Below are 11,945 nucleotides of genomic sequence, written 5' to 3' on the forward strand. Positions count from 1 at the left end.
ATGGTTACCCTAGTAATGCGTTGAATTTGTGTGCCGTGGTTCATTTCCCCACATTAGCACCATCTACTTTGTTGATGTGCACATTCGTATGGGTGAGCTCCGTTATCGTTTTATAAGAGGCAACAGAAAAAGATCCTCGTAGCAATCTCTTGATCCATTGGCTTCGGTATTTTCAATGAAAACTTTTCCGCCTTCCGGAAACTTGCACGGTATATGTTGCTGAGCTGGCAACAATCAACTTTGCTTTGGGGATGATCTCAGAAATGCCCTCGACTACTTCTTTGTCTTTTCAGATAGCCTCAGTTCAATTGAGGCACTCCGGTCGATGAAACCTGTTAAGCATGCTTTCTTACAAAAATAAGAGAGCAGATGTGTGCACTGGTCAAAAGATCATATAAGATTACCTTTGTATGGGTCCCCTCACATTGCTTAATTTATGGTAATGAGAAGGCGGATTCTCTCGCAAAGGGTGGTACTGAGGAAGGTGAGATTTATGATAGACGAATTTCACACGATGATTTTTTTCATTTAGATTGGCGATTGGCTAAATGACCAACTGGGACGGTGGTTACATTCCATAATTCCTAGAGTTTCCTTGCGAGCCTGGTGGAAAGGTTTGGACGTAAGTCGAGATTTCATTCGCGTGATGTCAAGACTTATGTCCAACCATTACTCGCTAGATGCACATCTACACAGGGTTAACCTCGCGCTGAGCAATATTTGTAATAGGTGTGGTTCCGGTTATGATGACATCGATCACGTAGTTTGGCAGTGCCCGGATATGGACGCCTCCAGAACGCAACTTTTGGATACCCTTGCGGCCCGTGGTAGACAACCCTATGTTTCAGTTAGAGATGTGTTGGGCACCCGCGATTTCATTTATACGGTCGCAATTTACGATTTCCTTCGTTTATCTTGTATTAAAGTTTAATTCTCTTGTGTTCTCTTCTCCAGTTTTTTTTCTCTGTGTTGTCCCTTTTGTATTGGATTGAGGATCCTGGCCATCCATAGCATAGCATAGCATAGCATAGACTGACTGTACATGTCAATGGTTGCTACTCCGTGATTGATCGGAACTGGTAAGAATTGCACTACGATCCAAATGAATAAGGGATGGGAGTTTCCGCTTACTCTCGAAGTGCAATTTTAGCAGATCTAATATTATTGATCAATAACGGCGCCGGCCAAGTCCTTACAGTCAGTTGGGATGGGGAAGGAATGTTAGGGTGTAATGATTGTTGCTTCTAGAGACCGAGAATACCTCTGCATCTCCACAATCACCACGGGAAGGGTGTTTATTAGTGAGGGAGGAAAAGATCTGGGAGTCACCTCTGGTCGGTGATGCGATCCATGGACAAGGGGGAAATATACGACTTGTATTTAAAGCTAGTTTTGTATTTTTGTCTCGAGAAGTTTTTGGAAAAATACGTCAACATCTATAATGTCGAACAATTCAAAAGACGTTTTTATTAATGACGAAAACTGAAAATTACATGTATATATTTTAACTTATATGAAACAGGAATAATGCCGACACTTGTAGTGACGAACCATACATAGTTTGTTTGAAAATTACATATGAGTATTACTGTGCATTTTGTCTCGATATGGTAGAAGTTTTAGAAAATACGTCAACATTCACAATGTCGAACAATTCAAAAGATTTTTTTAATAAATAATTTTTAATAATGTCAAAAAGAGAAAAATATATGTATATTCAAATTGTATAAGATAAAAGCATAATGCCGACACATATAGTGACGAACCATACAAAGTTTGTTTTAATATTACATAAAAGTTACGCTTTCAAGAAAATATGTGTTATCATAAGCATGAAACGAACTCACCAGTTGGTAATCCATTCTCGACTGAACACAAAACTGACACTGACAGCAAAACTTCTTGGCGTCCCGAAAATAAACCGTCTTGCTTGGGCCTTTCCAAAAACGTACCCAGCAAGACGCTCCAAAACAGGTGAAAAAAAAAAATCTCCGGCGACGAAAACACGCGCGAATCCGTCACCAAAATCAATCGGACGACGCAAAACCGAACTGTCCTGCTTGGGCTTCACGAAGCACTACCCAGCAAGACGCTCCAAAACAGGGGAAAAAAATTCTCCGGCAACAAAAACGCGCGAATCCGTCACCAAAATCAATCGGACGACGCAAAACCGAACTGTCCTGCTTGGGCTTCACAAAGCACTCTTTTGTATTGGATTGAGGATCCTGGCCATCCAGCAGACGAATACCGGCAAGTAGTTGGAACCAACGCCATGACACGATTATAAAGTTACCACGCTATACCTCCCGGATGAGCTGCAGAGAACCCTAAACCCAATCCTTGCCATGTCCTTCCCTTTCCAAATTGTGACCAATAACCTCGAGTTGCCTCGAGTACCCTGGCTCCATCCCGTACTAATTTTGGTACTGAAAAGTAAATAAATTGTAAATACAAAAAATGAATTTCGGCTCCGCAAAGCGTTAAACGCGATTGGGGCGTAAATTAACGAACTAGTAAAAAAAAGACTCGGTCCCCCTCGGTCGGAGTTCACGTATGAGCAGAAAGCGATCGTGAAATCGCAGTGCTGGTGAATGCCGAAGAACTATCGTGGGACGTCGTTCGTGCTGGACGACGAAAGTTACTTTTTGCTTTCGAAGACCTATATTCCAGGATTTTTTCGGCTCCCTCAGTACCCCAGTGTACAAAAATAATTGGCGGGCCAAAGATACGATGCAGTTGACCCCGAAGATCCGGAATTGTATCCGGAAAATAAACATCAATGCCGTCCAGCGCTCCAGTGAGAGCACCGTGACTTAATTGCGTCGTACGGTTGATCAGTGATCAGGGCCCTTATCCAATATTCGACGTTTTTTTTTTGAAGAATATACAATATGTTTCTAATAAAAAAAAACATTATTCATTATTTTTTTATCCTATAATATGACTAAAAAATTCTCAGCATTAACTTATACAGTTATCTGTTGTTGAATTCATGAAAAAATCCATGGGGAAATTTTTTGGGTGACACAGATAAAAATATCTATACGGTAAGGACCCGATTTTGCCAGCCTCTCGATGAATTTCAGGCTACTATTATTTTGAGCGATTTCACCTAGTGCTTAACTTTTTAGCCGGTAGTGTGAAAATTTTCAAATCTTATGATAATAAAATTGAGTATATTTGTAGATCACTGCCAAAATTGCATGCCGATTGCTCATATGGAAACAAAGTTACAGCATGCCAAAGTTGAGCATTTTGTATAAACTGTACATCTTCAAAATAGCAGCAATAATTGTCTCGAAGCCTTACTTGGAATTCCTCTAAGTACTATTCAAAAAATGTTTCATCCGGAGTTTTCCACATAAATTTCCCTAAATGATAGTTTCAAATTCATTCAGAAGTGTTTTGAAGATTTTTTATAGAATTACTTCTAAGTACTATTCAAAAAATGTTTCATCCGGAGTTTTCCACATAAATTTCCCTAAATAATAGTTTCAAATTCATTCAGAACTGTTTTGAAGATTTTTTATAGAATTACTTCAGAAATATATTCTTAGTCAAATTCCTGGTCGAATTCCTAAAAATCTCAAGAGATGTTTTTGGTAGGAATCCTTCAATAAGCTTAGCAACTTTGAAAAAACAAACAGAAGAGAAAATGAGGAAGTTGTGAAGGAATCTGGTTTAAGAGGGATATCGAAATTATAGAAAAACAGATTTTTATGAGTCTCAGGTCAAACTTCATCAAGAATATCATATGAAAGCTTCAACAAAACGTATTTTTAAGAGATCTACTAAAAAGTTTATGATGTTATTGAAGACAGAATCCCAATGAAACGTTAAGGAGCCAATTGTAAAGAAATATCTCGAGACATACTGAAGAAAAACCTGAATGGAATTAACAAGGAGTAAGAGAAGATAATTATAGAGAAGAAGAATTTCTTTTATAACGAAAAAATCCCTTAAATGTGCCCAGTATGTTTCTGTTAAAATTTATGAAATTATTCTTTGACCATTTTTGAAAAAAAATTCATCAGAATTCCATAGATTGATTTTTGGAATATTATTCATAGAAATACACAGCCAATTTTTTTTTCAAGAACTCGGTAGTGTGATTCTCGGTTTTTATTTTTTAATTTCAAGCGAGATTATCTAGCAAATTGTCAGGTTGCTTAGTAAAGAAACATGATTTACTCGAGATCTCATTAAATTCGCTGTACATATCTATTTTAATATAAGTCGAGATTTGGTATACTACATTTACTACGAATTTCAGAATAATTTCAGGAATTATTAAGATAATATGGTATTTTGTTTTTATTTGATATACCTTCGAATTATTTCTGGCAAGATGTTTTTCAAAAATCAAGGTGAACTCTATAAGTTTTCCAATCAATCATAACGTAATTATTGTGTAAATACGAGTGCTGGAGACAATCTTTGAAGAATTTGATATACAAGATTTATTCCCCTAGTATATTTTTCCATCGTCCAGAGGGGAGGAGGCATTGTCATTACACCCTCTGGCTACGCCCATGCGTGCATGACCTCAAACATCGTCATCAGTTTCAATGTAAACGTGGTAAAACATGACGAAAACAATATTTTGACAAATTTAAAATAGACTGACAAAATCGGGTTAAAAAGCTGACAAAATCGGGGGCTGACAAAATCGGGTCAGTACTGTATTTCAATGTAGCGTAAACAGAAGAGTATAGTAAAAGTAAATCAAATTCATCTATTGTTACAGCATCACGTTTAATTTTCAACTAAAGATGCATGATTGTTACATGATCCAGAAAAGTTCAAGTAATTTCGGTTGAAAAATAATCGATTTGTCGTTGAAATTTCAATTTATTCTGATGCTCCAATTATGTGCATGAAAATAAACTGAAATTTACAACATACTTTTAGCTGTGAATGTCAGGAAGAATCCCTCAAGTAAGTGCTTGAAAAGAATTTTATGAATGTTTTCTCACAAAAATCCTTAAGGAAACTAAGTTGGCCGTTCTTCAAGTAAATGATACATGAAACTCTGGAAAAAAATCCGAAAACAATCACTGAAGGCGTTGGTTGAAGCTTTCCTAGAGGAATTCCTGGAAAAATGTCTAGAAAAATTCCCCGAGGAAACTGGTGAAGCATCTTCTGTAGTAAATTATTGAAGGAATTAGAATGTGAACTCTTGGAAAATTCCTTTCATTAATGATTACAACCATGAACTTTCACCTTTAAAAAATAAAAAAATATACATCCACATGTGTATTCATTTAGAGCAGGGGTTACTCTAGAAATGTATCTAGTATTTTTTTCAGTAAGTCGTTTGAAGACTCCAAGATTTGTCTGAAACAATCATACATACCAATCAGTTGCATAACGTATGACACTCAGATATGGGTGTCCATCATAGTGTCACCAACCAGCTAATACAAAATTTCAACATAGTCATACAAAACACAATTGTTGAGTGCAGAGCGTGTCATATCATACCAATTTGGTAGGTTGGCTTCCATATATGATGTATCTTCATGATAAACGTTGTTATCACCTTTCAGCAAGGAGACTTTGGTAAAAGAACCCTTAGCTATTAATTGCAACAGAGATAATGAGTCAACTGCATGCCATGTGGCACACGGAACCGAACCTAATACAAAATTTTCCAAGATATGAACCAAAAAGTTTTCCATCCACCCCATAACAACGTCATGAATACCTAATCGAGCGTACCGGTGTGAGCCGTCTGGAATCGTTTTTGCTGCGAAAACTTCATTGCACCCCGTTCCTCATCCCGGCAGTTTGCAAAGTCAGTGTAATGGCACTAATTTGAAAAATTATTAATTTTAACAGCTTTGTTTTTTTTCTTCTGTCCCGTTACCCAGCCAAATCCAAGAGACTTGAACGTGGTAGCATTTCGGTAAAGCCAACCAACCACCCACCGTTCCACAGTGACTCGAAGCTAGCCACTGCGGTTTTCTTGCCACCTACTAACGTGTTCATAATCTCTTTTTGCTGATAAGTTTTGACTTCTATCTGCAGTGTAGAATGAATTATTCCTTTTAATTCCAAAATCAACTGTTCCTTTTTTACCACAAGAAATAGTTGAAGTAATTCTTGGGGCATTCTTATTATTGGGGTAGTGGGTAAAACTCAGGATGAAATTTACTTGAATTACGCATTCTTTTGATGAAAATCCATTGAAAATTCGAAGTAATCCATTTTTTTTTTCTTAAATTGTTATTTTGGTATTCGCTTTTACTGCGATTCTAGTTGTACCAGTATTTGCCACCCCGAAGAAATCTTTTTATATCAATCGAAAGATTTTCTAGGACCGGAATCTGAGGGAAAATTGATCAGTATTTTAGAATTTTCTGTTATAATTAATACAATCCAAATAGGATGTTCATTTCCAGGTCATTTTGCTTGTTCCGGAATCTTGGACTTTTTAGGACTTTCAATAAAATTTGTATTTTTTACAATTAAATTTAAAATGATAGATTTTTTTAAGATAAACAGTGGCGCGGTAAATGGCTGGGCATGGCGTACCATTGGTACCTCGCGTACCTGCAGGAATAAAATAGACCCCTTTGTGCGGTCCTTAGCCTCTTGCCCAGCAACTCATATCCCTACCTCCTCGTGGTACCGTAAATTCGGGTGTAATTGATCAGTAGGGTGAAATTGATCACCGTGTCACACGATTTTATTTCTTACTAATAGTGCACCAAGCTCATCGCAACTTATAGTAAATGAACGTTGTTTGTCTTAAATAATGTCTAATTGTGTATAGTGAAGTTTTTTGTGCCACAGAATGTTTATTTCTATGAAAATAATGTAAAATTCTAGAATCAATTTTAGTGTGAGATTGATCATCATCTATAAACTTCTAGTTCTAAACAAGGATTTGGACATGGTGTAAACCTGAAAGTTTGTGAGGATGCTAACAATATATCTCCAAAACAAATTTTACTATCGAAACTCTTACCAATTTGCTCGTTTTGTTGAAAAATTCAATTTTCTGCAACAAAGTTGGGAAATCCTTTGGAAATTGCCTACATTTAGGCGTTTTTCGCGGTATTCTTGAAAATTAATTATTGATTATTTCCATAAATATTGTCTCGTTAAGAATGTGGCAAGCATATTTGGATTCAGGAGGCCCAAATTAAGGATGTAAAGTTGATTTTGAAGCTGACAATAATAACAATGATAAGTGATCAATTTCACCCCGAAATGGGATTCCCCGATTTTTAATTTTAGACCAGATTTTTGGCACTTTGTTAAAAAATTTCGGTGCATGAGCCAATGAGGTTCACCGTCGTACTTGTTTTACTGCATTAAGTTGTATGATATTGATAACATTTTAGAAAGCATACCAAGAAAACAGTGAAAAATGATCAATTTCACCCGAAATTACGGTACTGGCCGGGGTACGAGTAACCTTGGGGAAGATCGGGTAACCAACCCCCGGTGGGAACTTTGGTCGTATGCTGACAGGGAAGGGGGGGTTTGCTTTTGCAAACCTGGAGCGTCTGTACTCCACGTTAGGAGCGACTCACAACAGCGTCTGTCCCCCATGTCAGGGGCGGCTGATCATCGTCCGAGTGCCAGAGAAGGACTCTAAGCTAAACTGCGCACTATGGCCCTCCGAACATTTAGGGGGAATGGTCCTCCGGAAATCTAGGGGGTTGGTGTCAGGCCCTGCAAGCCAACCGTAAAAACACATCAGCACAGGAACGTCAACGAGAGAATACGGACCGGAACAATCGGCAAAGACCACAGCGACGAAAATGGACTAGCGATTGGAAACTCGGTACGTGGAACTGCAAATCTCTCAACTTCATTGGAAGTACTCGCATACTCTCCGATGTACTGAAGACCCGCGGTTTCGACATCGTAGCGCTGCAGGAGGTGTGCTGGACAGGAGCATTGGTGCGAACGTTTAGAGGTAATCAAACCATCTACCAGAGCTGCGGCAACAATCGCGAGCTGGAAACAGCTTTTATAGTGATGGGTGATATGCAAAGGCGCGTGATCGGGTGGTGGCCGATCAATGAACGAATGTGCAAGTTAAGAATCAAAGGCCGATTCTTTAACTTCAGCATAATAAACGTGCATAGCCCACACTCCGGAAGCACTGATGATGACAAGGACGCATTTTACGCGCAGCTCGAACGCGAGTACGACCGCTGCCCAAGCCACGACGTCAAGATCATCATAGGAGATTTGAACGCTCAGGTTGGTCAGGAGGAGGAGTTCAGACCGACGATTGGAAAATTCAGCGCCCACCGGCTGACGAACGAGAACGGCCTACGACTGATAGATTTTGCCGCCTCCAAGAACATGGCCATTCGTAGCACCTATTTCCAGCACAGCCTCCCGTATCGGTACACCTGGAGATCACCTCAGCAGACAGAATCGCAAATCGACCACGTTTTGATCGATGGACGGCACTTCTCCGACATAACCGACGTCAGAACCTATTGTGGCGCCAACATTGACTCCGACCACTACCTGGTGATGGTGAAACTACGCCCAAAACTATCCGTCATCAACAATGTACGGTACCGACGCCCGCCCCGGTACAATCTCGAGCGGCTGAAACAACCGGATGTCGCCAATGCGTACGCGCAGCATCTTGAGGCAGCGTTGCCGGATGAGGGCGAGCTCGATAGGGCCCCTCTTGAGGACTGCTGGAGGACAGTTAAAGCAGCCATTAACGACGCTGCCGAAAGCGTTGTCGGATATGTGGAACGGAGCTCAAGAAACGATTGGTTCGACGAGGAGTGCCAGCCAGGTTTTAGAGGCGAAGAATGCAGCGCGGGCTGCAATGCTGCAGCATGGTACGCGGCAAAACGTGGAACGATACAGACTGAAGCAGTGGTGCATTTTGAACTGAACGCGAGCCAAAAGTGAACGGAGCCCGAGCCAAATTTGCACTTGAACGTAGTAGTCAATGAACTTACGAGCAAGAGCTTGCCGTTGCTCAAGAACGGCCCGTTCAGTTCGGAATAATGATTGGAGTTTCCACTTGAGAAATTAATCTATCAATTGCCGTAATTTATTATGAATATAGAAATCATACAGCCCTCGATATAATGAATATCAAAAACACAACATTGACCTAGATTTTGTCGTAAACCAGTCAAAACTGATCGCGTTCATTTTTCGGCTCGCACGGGTTCATATTTTTGAACTGCTCAATGTTCAAGCCTACTTGATCGCTGCGTTCAACAAAATGAACTGGAACGCGAACTGAACGCGTTCAAATGCATCACTGGACTGAAGCGGAAACAGCAAACCCGCCTATTCCGGGACAAAAAGCGCCGCCTGGAAGAGGTGGAATGCCAAGAGATGGAGTTGCTGTACCGTTCTCAAGAAACGCGGAAGTTCTATCAGAAGCTCAACACATCCCGCAAAGGCTTCGTGCCGCGAGCTGAGATGTGCCGGGACAAGGATGGGAGCATCTTGACGGACGGACGCGAGGTGATCGAAAGGTGGAAGCAGCACTACGATGAACACCTGAATGGCGCAGAGAACTCAGGCACAGAAGGTCAGAACAGCGAAGGCGATGGCTACGTCAGCACAGCGTACAGCGGAAATCAACCAGCTCCCACGATGGGGGAAGTTAAGGATGCCATTCAACAGCTCAAGAACAACAAAGCCGCTGGCAAGGATGGTATCGGAGCCGAACTCATCAAGATGGGCCCGGACAGGTTGGCCGCTTGTCTGCATCGGCTGATAGTCAGAATCTGGGAAACGGAACAGCTACCGGAGGAGTGGAAGCAAGGCGTTATATGCCCTATCTACAAAAAGGGCGACAAACTGGAGTGTGAAAATTATCGTGCAATCACCATCCTAAACGACGCCTATAAAGTGCTTTCCCAGATTCTCTTCCGTCGTCTATCACCTATAGCAAACGAGTTCGTGGGAAGTTATCAAGCAGGTTTCATCGACAGCTCGACAACGGACCAGATCTTTTCTTTGCGGCAAATCCTCCAGAAATGCCGTGAGTACCAGGTCCATACGCACCATTTGTTCATCGATTTCAAGACGGCATACGATAGTATCGACCGCATAGAGCTATGGAAAATCATGGACGAGAACAGCTTTCCCGGGAAGCTCACAAGATTGATCAGAGCAACGATGGACGGTGTGCAAAACTGCGTGAAGATCTCGGGCGAACACTCCAGTTCGTTCGAGTCTCGGCGGGGACTACGACAGGGCGACGGACTTTCGTGCCTGTTGTTCAATATTGCGCTTGAAGGTGTCATGCGGAGAGCCGGACTTAACAGTCGAGGCACGATTTTCACGAGATCCGGACAATTTGTTTGCTTCGCGGACGACATGGATATTATTGGGAGAAAATTTGAAACGGTTGCAGATTTGTTCACCCGCCTGAAACGCGAATCAACAAGAGTCGGGCTAATGGTGAATGCGTCGAAAACAAAGTACATGCTGGTTGGCGGAACTGAGTGCGACATGGCCCGCCTAGGAAGCAGTGTTATGATAGACGGGGATACCTTCGAGGTGGTGGACGAGTTCGTCTACCTCGGATCCTTGTTGACGGCTGACAACAATGTTAGTCGGGAAATACGAAGGCGCATCATCAGCGGAAGTCGTGCCTACTATGGGCTCCAGAAGAAACTGCGGTCAAGAAAGATTCACCCCCGCACCAAATGCACGATGTACAAAACGCTCATAAGACCGGTAGTCCTCTATGGGCATGAGGCGTGGACTATGCTCGAGGAGGACTTGCAAGCTCTTGGGGTTTTCGAACGCCGAGTACTAAGGACGATCTTCGGCGGCGTGCAGTAGAACGGCGTGTGGCGGCGAAGGATGAACCACGAGCTCGCTCAACTCTACGGCGAACCCAGTATCGTGAAAGTAGCTAAAGCTGGAAGGATACGCTGGGCAGGGCATGTTGCAAGAATGCCGGACAACAACCCTGTAAAGATGGTGTTCGCCACAAATCCGGTCGGAACAAGAAGGCGTGGGGCGCAGCGAGCTAGGTGGATTGACCAGGTACACCAGGACCTGGAGAGCGTGGGTCACAGTCGAGGATGGAGAGAAGCGGCCATGAACCGAGGGAAATGGCGAAATATTGTTGGCGAAGCTTTATCAAGATAATTGATGTAAAGCCAAATAAGTAAGTAAGTAAGTGCAATAAAAATCAATTACAATCAACTCTCCTTACTCGATATTTCGTATCTCGACATAGAGTTAGAGAACCTAAGTAAAAGTTGGTTCTCATGGCTACCTCGATGGTTCCTTGAATCACAGTTGCACTGGTTTTGTGTTCTGTAACTCCACTCCATGCTAACCTTATGGGCTCTCCCTTCAAAATCGAGTTATAGAGAGACTGTATATCATGTTTATTCTAATCAGGGCAGACAATCGTTAGATTCGTCACCGAGCGGGGACGAAATTAAAAAGACATCGTCATCCAATATAATAACTCTAGCAGGTCGTCGTCTCGTCGTCGACAAAAAAATGCCCGACTTACTTCAATCCAGAATCGTCAACGAGCAAATTTTGCTTCATTCCGCTTGCTACCCTTACTCACAAGAAGAAGGCGTTTACTGTATATTCGCTTGCTTCGCACCAACCAACGAATGCCATCACATAATTGCTTGTATGAACCCGCTCTCCCCATGATTCCACAATAGCTCTGTTGGTAAGTGCATGGAGCTTACGATCCAGAGATCGTTTGTTCAATTTCAAACGTTTTTTTTGTTTTTTTTTTATTGATTTTTCCAAAAAAATGCTCTTAAGGCGCAAGAAAAAATGGCACAAAAGTCAAAACTGAAAAGGCAGTTTTCTCCTTTTAAAACAACAAATTGATAACAATAAAAACACACAGCCTTTTTATTTGGCAAATAAAAGAGCTGTGTGTTCTTATTTCCTTCGATTGCTTTTTCAGTTTTGACTTTTGCACCATTTTTACTTGAGCCTTAATC

Source organism: Aedes aegypti, unplaced genomic scaffold (assembly GCF_002204515.2).
Source record: "Aedes aegypti strain LVP_AGWG unplaced genomic scaffold, AaegL5.0 Primary Assembly AGWG_AaegL5_hic_scaff_234_PBJ_arrow, whole genome shotgun sequence".
Classification (NCBI taxonomy): Eukaryota; Metazoa; Arthropoda; class Insecta; order Diptera; family Culicidae; genus Aedes; species Aedes aegypti.